This window comes from Choloepus didactylus, chromosome 6 (genome assembly GCF_015220235.1).
Source record: "Choloepus didactylus isolate mChoDid1 chromosome 6, mChoDid1.pri, whole genome shotgun sequence".
Classification (NCBI taxonomy): domain Eukaryota; kingdom Metazoa; phylum Chordata; class Mammalia; order Pilosa; family Megalonychidae; genus Choloepus; species Choloepus didactylus.
Window position 1 is genome coordinate 22271038 of NC_051312.1, and position 18123 is coordinate 22289160.

Genomic DNA, 18123 nt, shown 5'->3' on the forward strand with positions numbered 1-18123 from the left:
CTTTGACATTAATTTACCATTTCAAATATCACTGTTGCAAAAACATCAGTCTCCCCACTCCCTATCACTTTGGGCCACCTCTGATGTGCCCTGAAGTTGTGTCCAAGCTGTAACTTCTCTGATCTACCTTGAGACAAACCCAAGATTACTACATGTCAAAGTATTTCAAGAGATTGAGACTCCCTTGCTTACAGAGTAACTTGCTGTTGTTGCACACTCTGTGAGGTTTTCTTATTTCCATGCTTCACATTCCCCAAATCCTCATTTTTTCTTCTTGATATCACCTACAAATTGATTATCATATACCCAAGTCCTTGTTAAGGATCTTCTCAATGGGAAATTTAAAGTCTGGCAATCCCTGTCTCTTGTATGGAATTGGTAAAATGAGACACAGATATCCATGACACAAATGAAACTATGTAATCAATAGGAGACAATGATAATGCCAACATCACATTGCTGAATAACTGGCAGCTCTTATTGAAAATTAGTAACTGAAACAAACCCTTACTGCATAAATAACCTGAGCTGACCATCACCATCTTTAATCAGACCACATTCTAGGTAAAGCTTCAAACAGTGTTTTCACTTTTCCCCTTCAGAATTTTCCCTGTTTAGGTTTCCAGTATCAATAGGGAAATCATAAAAATAGAACATATTTCTTGTTTTTTTCAAGGAGCATAATAATGGTCTTAAAATACCAAGTTACTCCAGAAAACATTGTTAGGAATTGAGATTATTAATATTATGTTATACTGTGCTGAGTCTGGCAGTGGTCCTGTCATTTCCATAATTTAAATGGAAATGAGGAGTCAAGAATTGTCACTGCGGCTAATCTGATAATCATGGAGATTAGAGTCCTCAACTCACCTCAAAGAAGGAATGTATTATTGCTCCCCTATATGGTTGCTGACCTCACTGAAGTAAGAGGAATTTATGAGTGTCACCCCCCCCCCCCACTTTGAGATACAACCTTAACAGCTAAATGCAATTTGTTATTATTCCCAAAGCATCTGAGAGAGTAAAAGATGCCACTGGGTCTTTGATAATTATCCAGAGTAACTTTGATTTCCCTATTGGATAACCTTATTTTATACAATTTTCCTTCCTTGTGTTATTTTGTACTACCCCTCTCAAACACCTTGAATTAAGTTGCATTTGTTGGATATACACTTTAAACTCACATAAATTATTTTAATATTCAGTATTTTTCACAGTTGTTTTGGCTAAGTTTTATGTCTAAGGATGAATGTAGATTTCTTTAATATACCCCATAGTGTGTTTAGATGATTCAGAAAGAATAGGAATTATGAATATGTGTTACTCTATTTATTTCTTTCTTTTGATTTCACAGTTAAATTGAGTTAATCCTACCTTAATTTCTTACCCCATAATCTTCATCTAACCTCATTTCCATTCTACTTCAATTTTTTTCATTTATAGGTCTACTTTTAAGAAGGTTGATATGTCCTTACAAGAGCACAATCTTCATAAAGTAAAATAATGCATGTTTTAATGAACATGTATACATGATGTATCTATATTTATGGTTCTCACTCAGATATGTTTTTTTTTTTATCATCATTTTATTGATATATTCACATACCACGCAGTCATACAAAACAAATTGTACTTCGATTGTTTACAGTACCATTACATAGTTGTACATTCATCACCTAAATCAATCCCTGACACCTTCATTAGCACACACACAAAAATAACAAGAATGATAGAGTGAAAAAGAGCAATTGAAGTAAAAAAGAACACTGGGTACCTTTGTCTGTTTGTTTGCTTCCCCTACTTTTCTACACATCCATCCATAAACTAGACAAAGTGGAGTTTGGTCCTTATGGCATTCCCAATCCCACTGTCACCCCTCATAAGCTACATTTTTATACAACTGTCTTCGAGATTCATGGGTTCTGGGTTGTAGTTTAATAGTTTCAGGTATCCACCACCAGCTACCCCAATTCTTTAGAACCTAAAAAAGGTTGTCTAAAGTGTGCGTAAGAGTGCCCACCAGAGTGATCTCTTGGCTCGTTTTGGAATCTCTCTGCCACTGTCAGATATGTTTTTGAGATCTATTAATTTTTCTACAAATATACCAATTCTTTGTGTTTTCTCTACTCTTCTAATATTTAGTAATATCATTATATTGTTATAAACTGTATCTACTCACATTTAATAAGTGCATTTTTTCTTTAGCAATGAACATTCAGTTAGTTCATGACTACTGAGTTCTACCTATATCACCACAAGTAATAACTTTGTGTGCATCCCTCTGCTGATCTATGGTTGAATAACTCTGTGAAATATATCCATGAGTGGATCCCTGATTCAGGACAAATAAACATATTTAATTTCTTAAGGATCCTTTCAAGATTAATTTTATTAGTATATATTCTCCCATCAATTTAGAACACTTTCAAACACCTGATTTATAGCTTATGAATATGTGCTGATTACATATATGGGAAGCATTGAGATAAATAGTTAATCAGATTTAATTTGATAGAGTTGATTTGTTTTTATTTGCCTTGATATAGTATTATATTCTAATTTTCAAGTAGTCTGAATTTGAAATGACAACAAAAAATTCAGAGTATTTAACAGAGACAAACATAAAATTTTCATATATCTTTAATATTTCAGTTTTTGTAATAGTTGTAAGATGGACAGTTTAGGGTAATGCTGATAAAGTAGTTGTTGAAGTCACACAGAACTGATGAATAGTACAGAGCAGAGGTGGCTGGTTGATAACCAAATCTTTTTGCTTTGCCTCCTGCACACATGGTTAGACTATTTATCATCCTCCTTTGCAATCAAGTGTGTCGAAGTGGCTTAGATCTTGTCCAACTCCTGTGAGGTAGCCCAGGATCATACACACTGTGAACCATCCTTCCATCACTGTGTGTTTGCCCTGAATGGCTTTCTATACTGGCTTTTTGGCTTATAATTTGTGTTTTGCAACTGATGAACAAGAAAATGTTGATGAAATGTTGAAAAGGCATGAGGAATGAAGCAAGAATGAAAAAGTGATTGCAGTGTAAGAGAAGACACCACTACCAAGAAAGAGCTATTTATTTACAGCCATATTTGTTATTTGGTGATTTTAAAAAGTGCATTTTAAGCATACATGTCTTACATGAAATTTTCTAACATCTATTTTATAAACATTCTAAATAATGTGATATAAATTCATGAGTCCATGTCTAAATCAATATTTTTTTGTGATTGAGTAAACATTAACCCTTAATAGTTAGTGTGAAGTTGGAATGGTAAATAGCTTTACTAATAGTTAAATTCCATTTTACTCAGGAAACTACAAAGAAGAAACAGAAAGCAACTGAAGCAGGCTATGTGCCAAAGATCCCTTGCAATGCTAATTAAGACCCCTGCCTCTATGGGAAAGGAGAAACTGTGGTAAACAAGTCAAGCTGACACCAGCAAGTCTGCATATCTGCACCAGATAAGCCCATTCCTACACATTCTGCCTGGACAGCTTTTGCAGATTTATGGTACCCAAGGATGCCCTGCCCCAGACAACTCACATAGCTCATGTCCCCCTTGCCTTCCTGTCCCTGTCCCCCACACCCTTTCTTGTTCTAAGCAGGTATATAAACTCTTTCCCAACCACTTCACTTTGAGCAGTAACTTTCTTTCAGTTCTGCTCCCAGGCCTGCCACTTAGCTCAATAAACTTATTCTGCACCTTGGTATTCAATTAACAGTCTGGTGTCAGTAAAGTGAGATTAAAAGGCAATGGGATGACATCACCATCAGGATGGCAATTTGGGGAAGAGCTTAGGTACCCACAGGAAACCTTTGTGTTCCTGCTGTGGGTTAGTCATCTGGCTCCCTAGGCTAGCCCCTCTCTGATCTTAGAACTCCCATCATGTTTTGGTCCAGGTCAAATCCATTTGTTTGTTGAGCTGAAGTCTGGTTGGGCCCTCTCTTATGGTCTCTGTTGTTTTAGACTTCAGGTCTCTGTTGTTTAGACCTCTCGACTCTGGAAACTGTCAGTCGCCAATCTATTTGTTGAGAAAATAGCCTGGTAAGTCCTTTGTGGATTCATTACTGAACCTTTGAGTAGAGATCTCTGTTTTATTGACTCTGTTCTGTTTTATTACAAATGACCACTTATTTTACATGTAAGATTATGTCAATAGTTGCAATCATCCTAGTAAAAGAGTTAAACTAACCTCTGATGAACCTAAATTTACCCAACCACAGTGAAGCTGTTTTGATCAGGTTAGAATTAATTATCTCAAGGAAAAATGTAACAGCCTCAAATTTGAAATTAGTTTTACAAAATGGGATGGATACTTTTAACAAATGGCTCCTAGGACTACTGAAAGGAAATAATGAAGAACATAAAAACTGAAACCCTTCTCACAGCACTGCCAAAACCCCTTTCCCCATTTTCTCCTCCCTTCCCTAAACCCAACCAACTGTATAGTCCCTGCCAGCCCTTTAGAACTAACCCATCCAACCCAGCCCCAATGTTCCCATTCAAAATCAAATCCTTTGTTCCCTGGACCCACCCAAACCATGAACTAGGGTAGGGAACCTGCAAGGAGTAATGCTGTGTGGCCTGATTCTTTAATGTGAGGAGTTACCCTTGTTGCTTAACTTTTACAAACCTCCATGTGAATAAGGTGATGCCCTGAATATGGCTGAGGAAACAGGGCATAACACAGACAAAAAAAAAATATTAAACTTAGTAAAGACAGCAGGCACATTGCCACTGCAGTCAGCTGGCTGTTGTCATGTGGTACAGTCAGTTACTGTAAACTGTCCTCAAAAAGACAGAGGAATCTGCAAATTGGCAGAGTTACTAGAAAGAGATATGCAGATGTCCCCCTCCACTTTAGTGACAGGCTTGTGGGTACAATTAGATAAGAGAGATAATGATTACAGGGCTAGCTTGTCAGTTCTTAAAATTAAGAGGTTAAAAGGAAACAAACAAGACAAAACAAACAAAAAAACAGCCTAAAGTTAGAGTTATCTTAGCTAAAAAGAATTGGAATCCAAAAACCTAGACTCCTTGAGAAAAGGTCAGAAATAACCAATACAATTAAAGAATTATTAAAAATGCAAATTGTCAGACCAATTCAGGGAGCCTTTAACAGCCCTGTTTGACCAGTAAGTGAAACTATAATTGTGAGGGAATAGTCTGCCAAGAATTAATTAATTGGGAAAAACTAAGAGAGTGTATTGTAGAGAAATATAGATCAATGGAATAGAACGAAAACATCCAGAATTGTATCCATACAAACTTGGTCAATGAAAATTTTTTTTTTTTTTTTTTTTTTGCTATATAGTTATACGTCATTATTCAAGATCAGGGCTACTGGATTACATTTCAAAATTTCAGGTATTTACTTCTGTCTATTCTAAAACACCAGACACTAAAAAAAATATCTAATTAATGAGTCAGCACAGTCATTTATTAAATCCTAATTTATGAGTTATACTTCCTTTCTCTCATTTATCATTCTCTCATCTTCAAGGATATCTGGGACAATGACCAGCTTAACTTCCTCATGCTGGAAGGGGGATGTTTCCTTGTGGTGTAAAGGAATGAAACTGGTTATGATTCTTGGAGAGATTGGTACCTCTAGGTTTCAGGGCTTATGTGGCATGAGATCAATCTGGAGCTTAAGTTTCTGAAAAAAAATAATAAACTTACTAAGAAAACCTTTATAGAGAACTAGATAGAGCCCAGGGCATTCCCTATGGTTTTCAGGAAAACATTCATTGGGACTTGACATACCATAGCATTTGCACTATATGGCTAAAGCTTGCCAAAGAGTAACCCCCAGAATGACCCCTTGACCCTATTTTAAGTCTTTTGGCCATTGAAACTTTATTTTGTTCCACTTACTTTCCCCTTTTAGTCAAGAAGACATTCTCAATCCCATAAACCAGGGCCAGGCTCCTCCCTGGGAGTCATGTCCCACATTGCCAGGGAGACTTACACCCCTAGGAGTCATGGCACACATAGCAGTAGGGTAGTGAGTTTATTTTCAGAGTTTATTTAAATTAGAGGCCACATCTAACAAAAAAAGAGGTTCTCTAGGGTGACTCTAAGGCACAATTACAAGCAGGCCTAGCTTTGCCATTGTAGAAATAAATTTTGTAAGGCAAGTCTCAAGATCGAGTGAGTTGACTTATTCAATTCAGAGTCCCTAATGCTTGAAAGAATATCAGGAATTCCCCAGGTGGGGAAGTCTAATCATTCCATTTTTCCTCAGTTTCCAAGGGAACTTTGTAAATAGATTTTTTTTTAATTTTTTAATTTTAATTTTTTTTTATTTTCTCCTAAACACTTTGGAATATATCCAAGTATTACATTAACCTGCACAGAATAATAAGGTCTCATTATTTTTTCTAGGTTCCATGTAACAGGGTGTTTAAATAAACTGACAAGGAAGTTTAAATTAGATAGTGTGCTACAGAAAATTTAAGCTTTGGAACCAAATAAACATCTCTTCCCTTGTTCTCACATGGAAGTTGAAGTTATAAATGTAGACAATATCATCCTTTACCCGTATTCTGATTTACCTTAGTCCTAACCAGATCCATTTCATTCATATCTCTATTTGAAGTCTGATCTCTTTTTCAGCTTCTTTAACAGTCACTGTATGGAGTAATGTTGATTCCAGAGCTTCAGAACTCTAACTGTGTCTCAGCTCAAACCTGGCAATTTTTAACTTTTGCTTTCTCAAGTCAACCCTAAATATTATATTTTTATTCCAAATCATTTATTTCTTCACCTTGTAAAAAAATGAAGTACTAAAAAATACTTAAGTTCATTTAGTATGTTATAAATTGCACAAGATGTTTAGAAAATGTTATAGAAATTAAAAAAGATTTTCTAATCTGTTATTTACTATCTATTATATTAGACAACATTGTGCTGCTAGTCATGGTTTTAATTATTTTGAAGAAGTTATATATCACAGAAACAGTCAGTGATAACTTGATTACCTTATTAGTCACATGTTTAACTATGCTTCTCAATGTGCTTGCAGTCAGCTAAGGTCAAAACTTCATTTCAAGAAAAAGAGAATTTAGAAAGCAAGGCAAGTATATAATTATGTTCTACTTATTAACTAATATAACCCTAGTAGAAATACAAAAAATAATTAGACCTCTATTTTAACTGAAATGCTTACATATCTAAATGGTGCTCAGATGCCACACATGGTGTCTCCTTTGAGGTATTGGCACAGCTGATTTTCCACAGCCCATAATCTTTAAAAGCATCAGCCACATCTTCTAGTCATGCCCCAGAAGTGTGTGGAAATGCCTTACTACTATGAACACCTATAACTCTGCCTGCCAAAGGCTCCATCACCTTAGCTCTTCAGTAAGCATACATCCAGACTAGCCCCATTGCATAGTGCTAAAAGGCACCATGAACAGGCTGGTGGAACCCTGATCACATCTCTTATTCTCCAGAAGACTGACGGTGCTACAATATGAAGGATGCACAAAAGATATATCCACTGGGGAAATATAGCAGAGCTATGAGATTAGAACCTAAAGAGACACAATTGGCACTATATCCTGCCTATGGAGAGACAGTATGTGTGGTACTGCAAACCTAACACCACCTATTAGCAGAAGATATCCTAGGCCCTATCAGAGAAAGTTCTGCAGTATTTTACTCATAGTAAAACACCTTCCCTTTCAGGTACTCACTAAACATTTATGTTTGCGTCTCTAGGCTTCTTTTCCAGCTTCAACTAAGTTCATCTAACATATTCCTTGATTGAGCTGTGACCATAGTGGCATTCCTCAATCAGACTGGTTGTTGAATATGCTGATGTGTAGCAGCTTTGAGTAGTTCTGACTTCCTATAGAACATTCTCCCACTGTCTTTGGTTAACTGGAGTAATTAAATAATAACTGTTAATCACCCATATCCCCCGACTTGGCAACTACCTAATTCTAACTATTCTCCTCTGTTCAACATGCTATTTCAATTATTAGAAAACATCTAAATAAAACCCACCCATCTGTGACATAGGTTTGAAACAGCTTAACAGAATAGTTGCTGAATATAGCATCTTAATCACCAGAACACCTTAGTGTATTAAAAAATGATTATTTGTCTATCCAATTGCTGTTTATATTGTAATTGTGTCCTCATTTCTCAATAAGACTGTAAACCTTTTCCCCACACCCAGGGACTTATGCAGAAGTGGCAGAAAGATGGTAACAGTGGTGGGAGGGAGTAAGTTGTAACATAGTAATAACTTCCCACTTTCTCTAATCTCCGTCTAATTGTGATTATGTTCCTGCTCCTCTTTAGTTCAGTAATCCTTTGATGGCTCACCAACTTTGTGTCTCAATGACTAAAAGCCACTAAACATTTTTTTATCATTGTTTTACCTGTGTCCTGAATTTGCCAAAGTCTTAATCAACAAGTTAATTCCCCTTGGTCTTTGGGGAGTCCTGAGACTCCCTTGAACAAAAAGAGGGAATGTGAATTTAGAATGGTAACTAGCTTTACTGGTCATCTTAATATGCTTAAACTTCTGTTCTTACTCGGAAAACTACAAAGAAACAAAAAGCAACTGAAACAGGCTAACATACCAACAATACTTTGTGGCACTAATTAAGACCCTTGCCTCCATGGGGGAGGAGGAACTGTGATAAGTCATCAGCAAGTCTGATTCCTTTCATCAGATAGGCCCATTCCTATACCAACATTCTGCCTGAGAAGCTTTTGCAGATTTGCCCTGGAAAGTTCACATAACTCATATCCCCCTTGCCTCCTCATTCCTGTTTCCCATACCCTTTCTTTGTTTTAAGCAAGTATATACACTGTTTCCCACCACTTTGCTTTAAGCAGTAACTAACTTTCTTTTAGTTATGCTCCTATGCATGCCATTTAGTTCAATAAATGTATTCTTACTTTGGTTTTCAGAGTCTGTTTTCAATTTAACACTCTACACACATGCCTTGGTGCATATATTTTCTAAATCACTGAATGTTTCCATCTTCTAGCCAGTCATTCAGGTAAGAAACCAAGAAAACATATTTCGTATATCATGCTCCTTCCTACAAATAATGAATTAATTCTTAAAGACTACATATAACTTAATCTTTTCCCCAAATATGTCTGTGTCTATTAATGTCTCTGTTCTTTAATTTATTTAGGTCTTTACCACAACTTATCTGGATTACTGTCCTATGTCTTTTATTGTAGCTTCCAGCCTTGCACAGTCTCATGCTTATGCCAGTTTGTTCCCACATTGGTCTTAACACAAATTCTAATCTCCTTAACATGGCTAATTTAACCCTGATAAACAAGCTCCTGCTTTGCAGATGAGGGCCATCTCTTGTGACTCTCTCAGGTGATATCCATGTTCTAGCCATGTTTCATAGCTTCAGTTTCTCATTTATGTCAATGAATTTTGTGTAGTTTGGTCAGAATACTACTTCCTTTATCTTCACCTCTCTACTTGGTTATTTTCTTTCAACTTATCTTTCAGATTTCAGGTGAAAAATTTCCCTTCCTTCTCAAATCCATTCACTACTTATCAAGTTTTAACACCTGCTAATTCATCCATTTGTTCATTTGTTTGTAATTTGCTCTGAATTTCAAGATCTTGATAAACAAAGGTGGTTCTGTTTTCCCAGTTTTATCTTCAGTACCTAGCAAGATGTAGCAATTAGTGTACTCTCCAAATGTATTGATAGAATAAATGAATGAATGAGGTATGTTTTACTCTTGACCCTTTATTACTTTCTTGATTAACTTAATATTTTTCTACCCTATATTGTGTTAGAGTAATCCACAACAAAACCAAATAGTGTGCAATAAAGCTTGAGAGAAACTCCATGAGTGACAAAAGTACTTAACATTGCATTTAAGTATTGTTAGTGTATTTTGCATGATTTTAGCCCCTATCTCTGAAGCTCAGTGACTCCAGGATCCACAATTGCCTTTTACCTCCCTGGAAAAGGTGTCACCAGTGATTAGTTGTTTAACAGGATCTCCTCTAGGAATTCAGCCAGACACCATTTGGGACTTCTTTGTGACAGTCCAAGTCTAGATTATAAAAATGAGTCAAGCTTCATGGCATCTAAGGGGCACAGAGATTAAGTGTGGAGACATAGAAGGCCCCCTGGCTTAACAAACTATAGAGCAGGGCCTCCTCAAAGCTACAGATGTCTGAAGGTGGACACTGGAGGTAGGGAAAGGCCAAAAGCCTTGCATGTTTGAAAGCAGACAGCAATTTAGATGAGGAATAATCTCTGAGCTCTTGTTGGGCTCCTTCCGTGCTCCTGTCTCCTGCCTCCTGCCCCTGCCCCTGCTGTTTCCTGTCTAGCTCCCAAAGAAATTGTCCCTTAAGACTAAAGATATGTAAATACACCTCATGGCTTTGGAGAGAATGTACTCCTCCCTGATATACCTGCAGACAGTCACGTGGGAAACTACCTTGTATGCTATAAAGAACTGTAGAAATAAGTAGAATAAAACTTTCTTTTGTATGGACACTGAGGACGGAGTTGTGCTCCCATTCTTTCACAATTAAGTATATCTCCCAAAGCAGCTCATTTGTATTCAGGGATTGATTTCTATAAAAATGGAATGTTGAAAAACTAGGACCCAAATATCTAGCAGTCAAATTAGGGCAAACCGTTTCTGTTTTGTTGTGTAGTGATTCAAGTATAAATAATATTTTCATTACCCCACTATCTGTTGTTGAATTTTTCCACCCTTTTGCCTCAAGGAACACAATTATCATGGTCATTGTTTAAAGGATTATGGTGAAGTAGAGGTTAAAAAGAGGATTGATCCTCCAAAGAACAACCCTCATGCAATAAAATGATTATTTTACTCTTGTATTTGTTGTGAGGAAAAGGTAGAAGGTAACTACTGGTAATTAGTCAAACAGTATTTACAAGGAAAACTCTTCCACTGGGTTAGACTATATCTTCAGATCTCCAGATATGAACCCTTTTTTTTTAAACACAGGAGCTTATATATATATAGGCATATGATGGCTAATAGGATTACATAGAAAGAATTGTCCCTGAGACAATTCTCTTCTGTGGAGCTTAAGTCCTCTTAGTAGGAAAACTTCCTTTTTGGTGTGTCATAAGTTTGTCCCCTATTTACCTTAAGTTTAAAGATGAAGTTGAGCTATATGACACAATGCCATTATGTAAAGTATAAATGTATGCACATGGAACAGAAACAAACGTTTTGTAAGAACACAAGAAAATAAGCAGATTCACATTAAATATTTCAGATGTGGCAGAAGGGATGGATAAAGAATAGAGAAAAGAGAATAAGAAAAAAATTTAAAAAGAGATGCACTTTGCTAGGCCCACTGAGATGATATGCCAAGAAGAGAGGAAAGCAATTATTCTAAACACGTGGAAAGAAATATATATTCATTGGACAGATAATACAATTCTGAATTTAGTTATGCAGAAGTCATACAAATTATTAAAATTTATAAACAAAAATCTTCATTAGAGCATTATATAATACTGGAATCAAAAAATCCACATCTCAGAAATGTAAAATACAGAGATATATATTTAGGAAAACATAGCCTTTAAAACTTGATTTACATGTATTACACAGACTTTTGGGGCAAGCTTCGAAGAAGAAAAATAAAAATAATAAACAAAAGGTTACCTTATATAGTAAGATATAATTTACAGGTAATAATTTGCACAGATTGTAATTGTGCATGGATGAGATTTGACAAATGAAAACATCTGTTGACTAGTGCCCCAATCAAGAGAGTATTTCCATCACTCCAGAAAGTTCCCTGATGTCTCTTTGCAGTTAATTCCCCACATAATATCCCAGACCACAATTGATATGATTTCTATCAGCATATTTATTTTATCTATCCTAAACATGATATAAATAGAATAATATAGTATTTTTTTCTGGTTCTTTTGCTTGACTTAATGTTATTGAAATTCATTTAAACTTTTGGATGCCTTAGTAGTTGTTATAGTTTGCTAATGCTGCCAGAATGAAAAACACCAGAGATGGATTGGCATTTATAAAAGGGGGTTTGTTTGGTCACACAGTTACAGTCATAAGGCCATAAAGTGTCCAAGGTAACACATCAGCAATTGGGTACCTTCACTGGAGGATGGCCATGGTGTCCAGAAAACCTCTGTTAGCTGGGAAGGCACGTGGCTGGTGTCTGCTCCAAAGTTCTGGTTTCAAAATTGCTTTCTCACAGGATGTTCCTCTCTAGGCTGTAGTTCCTCAAAAATGTCACTCTTATTTGCACTTGGGATATTTGTCCTCTCTTAGCTTCTCTGTAGTAAGAGTCTGCTTTCAATGGCCATCTTCAAAATGTATCTCATCTGCAGCTCCTGTGCTTTCTTCAAAGTGTCCCTCTTAGCTGTAGCTCCCTCTGTCTGATTTTATATAGTGCTCCAGTAATTTAATTCAGACCCACTCTGAATGGGTGGGCCAACACCTCCATGGAAATTATCCAATCAGTGTCATCACCCACAGTTAGGTGGGGCACATCTCCATGGAAACACTCCAAGAATTTCAATCTAATTAACACTGATAGGTCTGCCCACACAAGATTACATCAAAGATAATGGCATTTGGGAGAACACAACACATCCAAACTAGCACAGTAGTTGATACCGTTTTGTTGCTGAGTAGAATTGATTTTATGAATATACCACTTTTTTTTTTCAATTTGGTTTTATTGAGATATATCACATACCATAAAATCAGCCATGCTGTACAATCAACTCTTACAGTACCATCATATAGTTTATGCATTCATCACCCCAATCTATATTTTTTGCATTTTTTTTTGCATTTTTTCTTTCATTTTTATTGAGATTGTTCAGATACCATACAATTATCCAAAGATCCAAAGTGTACAATCACTTGCCCCTGGGTACCCTCATACAGCTGTGCATCCATCACACTTAATTTTTGTTCAATTTTTAGAAATTTTTCATTACTCCAGAGAAGAAATAAAGTGAAAGATGAAAAATGAAAATAAGAAAAGGAAACTCTAATCCTCCCCTATCCCTAACCAACCCCCCTCAATTGTTGACTCCTAGTATTGATATAATACATTTGTTACTGTTTATGAAAAAATGTTGAAATACTACTAACTGTATATATAGTTTGTAATAGGTATATAGTTCTTCCCTATATGCCCCTCTATTATTAACTTCTAATTGTATTGTCATACATTTGTTCTGGTTCATGGAAGTGATTTCTAGTATTTGTACAGTTGATCATGGACATTGCCCACCATAGGATTCATTTTATACATTCCCATCTTTTGACCTCCAACTTTCCATCTGGTGACATATATGACTCTGAGCTTCCCCTTTCCACCTCATTCACACACCATTCAGCACTGTTAGTTATTCTCACATCTTGCTACCAACACCCCTGCTCATTTCCAAACATTTAAGTTCATCCTAGTTGAACATTCTGTTCATACTAAGCAACCACTCCCCATTCTTAAGCCTCATCCTAATCTTGGTACCTTATACTTCATGTCTATGAGTTTACATATTGTAATTACTTCCTATCAGTGAGACCCTGCAATAATTGTCCTAATGTGTCTGGCTTATTTCACTCAGTATATTGCCCTCAAGGTTTTGTCATCAACCCATTTTTTTTTTAATATGGTTTTGTTCACTCACCATACATTCCATCCCAAGTAAATAATCGATGGTTTTCTGCATGGTATACATATATGTGTTCACCACCTTCACCACTATCTATATAAGAGCATCTACATTTCTTCCACAAGGCAGGAGGGAGAGTCAAAGAAAATAGAGAGGCAAAAGAAAGAGGAAAAAAAAATGACAGCTAGGAAGCAGCAAAAGGAAAAATAACCTTAAATCAAAGTAGAATAAAGAATCAGACAATACCACCAATGTCAAGTGTCTAACATGCCTCCCCATCCCCCCCCTTATCTGCATTCACCTTGGTATATCACCTTTGTTACATTAAAGGAAGCGTAATACAATGATTCTATTAGTTACAGCCGCTAGTTTATGCTGATTGCATCCCTCCCCCAATGCCTCCCCATTTTTAACACTTGCAAGGTTGACATTTGCTTGTTCTCCCTCGTAAAAGAACATATTTGTGCATTATATCACAATTGTTGAATACTCTAGATTTCACCAAGTTACACAGTCCCAGTCATTATCTTTTCTCCTTTCTTGTGGTGTCTCACATGCTCCCCATCTTCCTCTCTCAACCATATTCATAGTTACCTTTGTTCAGTGTACTTACATTGTTGTGCTACCATCTCCCAAAATTGTGTTCCAAACCACACACTCCTGTCTTCTATCACCCTGTAATGCTCCCTTTAGTATTTCCTGTAGGGCAGGTGTCTTGTTCACAAAGTCTCTCATTGTCTGTTTGTCAGAAAATATTTTGAGCTCTCCCTCATATTTGAAGGACAGCTTTGCTGGATACAGGATTCTTGGTTGTTGGTTTTTCTTTCAGTGTCTTAAATATATCACACCACTTCCTTCTTGCCTCCATGGTTTCTGCTGAGAGATCCGCACATAGCCTTATTAAGCTTCCTTTGTATGTAATGGATTGCTTTTCTCTTGCTGCTTTCAGGATTTCTCTTTGTCTTTGACATTTGATAATCTGATTATTAAGTGCCTTGGCATAGGCCTATTCATATCTCTTCTGCTTGGAGTACGCTGTGCTTCTTGGATCTGTAATTTTATGTCTTTCATAAGAGATGGGAAATTTTCATTAATTATTTCCTCTATTATTGCTTCCACCCCCTTTCGCCTCTCTTCTCCTTTTGGGACACCAATGATACGTACATTATTGTACTTTGTTTCATCCTTGAGTTCCCGGAGACGTTGCTCATATTTTTTCATTCTTTTCTCCATCTGCTCCTTTGCATGTAGGCTTTCAGGTGTTTGGTCTCCAGTTCCTGAGTGTTTTCTTCTGCCTCTTGAGATCTGCTGTTGTATGTTTCCATTGTGTCTTTCATCTCTTGTGTTGTGCCTTTCATTTCCACAGATTCTACTAGTTGTTTTTTTGAACTTTTGATTTCTGCCGTATACATGCCCAGTGCTTCCTTTACAGCCTCTATCTCTTTTGCAATATCTTCTCTAAACTTTTTGAATTGATTAAGCATTAGTTGTTTAAATTCCTGTATCTCAGTTGAAGCATACATTTGTTCCTTTGACTGGGCCATAACTTTGTTTTTCTTAGTGTAGGTTGTAATTTTCTGTTGTCTAGGCATGGTTTCCTTGGTTATCCAAATCAGGTTTTCCCAGACCAGAACAGGCTCAGGTCCCAGAGGGAAGAAATATTTAGTATCTGGTTTCCCTGAGGGTGTGTCTTAGAAAATTGCTCCACCTTTTGATGCCTCAGGTCACTGTGCTTTTCTGCCCAGCAGGTGATGCCTCTTAGCCTATAATTCTTGACTGGTGTGAGGAGGTATGGCCTGTTCCCCCAGGCTCTGGGGTCTGGTTCTGAATGGAAAGGGCCACACCCCTTTCCTCCTAGAGAAGACAGACCCCCCAGGTGGAGGTCATTAGCATTTCAATGGTCTCACTCTCTGCTTGTGCTGTCTCCACCCTTCCCAGAGTCACAGCCCTAGAAACTGAAAATGACTGGGGCTTTCTCCACTGAGCCAAAAAAGAAACAGATAGTCCCCTTGAGACCCAGTCCAAGGCAACCCTCCGGCTCTCCAAGGTCAGTTGTCACCCAAAGCCTCTGTCTGTTTTTTGGGGATGCATACCTGTAGTGAGAAGTTCACACTCACTACTTAAAATCCCAGTTGGAGCTCAGCTGAGCTGTATTTGCTTGCTGGGAGGGAGCTTCTCTCTGGCACCACGAGGCTTTGCAGCTCAGCCTATGGGGGAGGGGGTCTCACGACTTGGATCTGCAGGTTTTACTTACAGATTTTATGCTGTGTTGTCAGGCATTCCTCCCAATTCAGGTTGGTGTATGATGAGTGGATGGTCTCATTTGTCCCCCTGCAGTTATTCTGGGTTATTTACTAGTTGTTTCTGGTTTTTGTAGTTGTTCCAGGGGGACTACTTAGCTTCCACTCCTCTCTGTGCCACCATCTTCAAGGATCCTACAGCATTCATTTTTTAAATAGTGGGCAGAAAGAAAAAATAAACTTGCAAACAAACAAATGTCTATCAATTAAGGAATGGTCAAATATAAGTTGATTGATGTATACTCCACACAAATGTTTGCATTAAAAATTAAAAGAAATATATTTATTGTACAAATAGTTGATGATGAATTCTCAAGAAATAAAAGCAAGTTGTAGGAAAATTGATGTGGTATGCTTTATTAAAATGCATTCTATATGGAAAATACTGGAGAGTGCTATTAATATTATTTAGTCTTACTTGTGGGTTGGGAAAAGAGATGGGAATGTAGCATTTGAGAAAGGAAAACATACATGACCAAGGGAGCACTGAAGATTTAGTGCCACAGGATCTCAGCATCCAGTAGAGCCCACCCTCTGGGCATGTCTACCTTAATAGGGAAATCTCTGCCACCAGGGACTGAAAAAAAAACCATACTTTTTCTAGCAGAAGCTACAGAGTATTGAGATACCAGGATCTGTGGTGGCACAAGACAATGGGGCTCCTGCAAGTAACAGGGAAACTAACATGGTGGAGCTGACTGAACTAGGACCCCTGCTAAAAGAGAAAGGGTAGAGTAATTGCCAACCCAACAAAAGCTGAAGAAAAGCAGACATGCCCAGTATCTCAGGAAATAGAGGAGGTGGTGTGTGTACTGACACTTCCCCTGAAAGCCCACCAGGCCATGGAGAAGATGGAGGATTTTATATACAAGATCTAGAAGGGATGTTGGAAGGGCACCCCAACTGACTGAAGTACAATGGCTACCTGCTACATGGCCACAGACTGCTCCTGCCCTGCTTTCAGGCTGGCTTCAAGAGCATCTTCCACATCCATACAGAAACTGGCAGCATTGTGGACCCATTTGCTTGGCTATGGGCTGTTTCTCTTTTTGGGAATCTTGACCATGCTCAAACCAAACATAAGCTTGATGGCCCCTCTACAGGAGAAGGTGATATGGAGGATGTTCTTTTTCGGTGCACTGCTCTGCCTTAGTTTCTCCTGGCTTTTTCACAACATCTATTGTCATTCAGAGAAAGTCTCTTGGACTTTTTTCCAAAGTGGACTATTCAGGGATTGCTCTACTGATTATGGGGAAATTTGTCCCCTCCCTCTTTTACTCCTGCTACTACTCCCCACAGCCATAGCCCATCTACCTCTCCATCATCTGTATCCTGGGGACTTCTGCCATCATTGTGACACACTGGGACACATTTGACACTCCTAAGCACCAGCAGCAAGAGCAAGAGTGTTTCTGGGACTTGGCTTGAGTGTGGTGTGTGTGTGTGTGCCCACCATGCACTTTACTATTGCTGAGGGCTTTGTCAATGCCACCACGGGGGCAGACGACTGGTTTCTCCTCATGGCTGTAATCTACATCACTGGAACTGCCCTTTATGCTGCTTGAATCCCTGGGTGCTTCTGTCCTGAAACGTTTGACATATGTTCATGTCTCATCAGATTTTCCATGTCCTGGTGGTGGCAACTGCCTTTGAACACTTCTACAGGGTCTCCAATTTTCAGGAATTCCATTATGGCCTAGGAGATGGCTGTATTGATGACTCCCTTTGCTGAACTTTCAACCAGAGGAGTGGTGAGGAACTTCCCAAGTGCTTTTAAAAATAGTTTATTTGCTGAAGTGAGATGAGTAGTCTAAGTTGTGTGTTTCTAGAAGAAACCTCTTAGAGAACTCTCCATCAAAGCTTCAGCCCACTTTCATACTCACTGGGTGGTAAACTTTCCATGTTCATTTCCACAGCTGGAGAGGAAGGGGGATGGTCCAATTTAGTCATCCCCTTCCCTGCAAGGCAACACCATCCCCTCAAAGAGACAGTACTTTGAATCTCATGTTGAGATTTTACCCCCTCCTCAAACCATTTTGGGAATAATTGATGGACGGGGACACTTCAGAAATCCTGTACCTGAAAGAAAATATCCCTCCCTTATCACCATCCTTACTTTGTAACCCAACTAATTGATAAAGCCACCCATTTTT

At 37.8% G+C, this 18123-nt stretch overlaps 1 pseudogene; it reads left to right on the plus strand.

Annotated features, from left to right (window-relative positions):
* The first annotated feature begins 16742 nt into the window (after nt 1–16742).
* On the plus strand, nt 16743–17702 carry LOC119536682 (annotated as a pseudogene).
* The last annotated feature ends 421 nt before the right edge of the window (nt 17703–18123 follow it).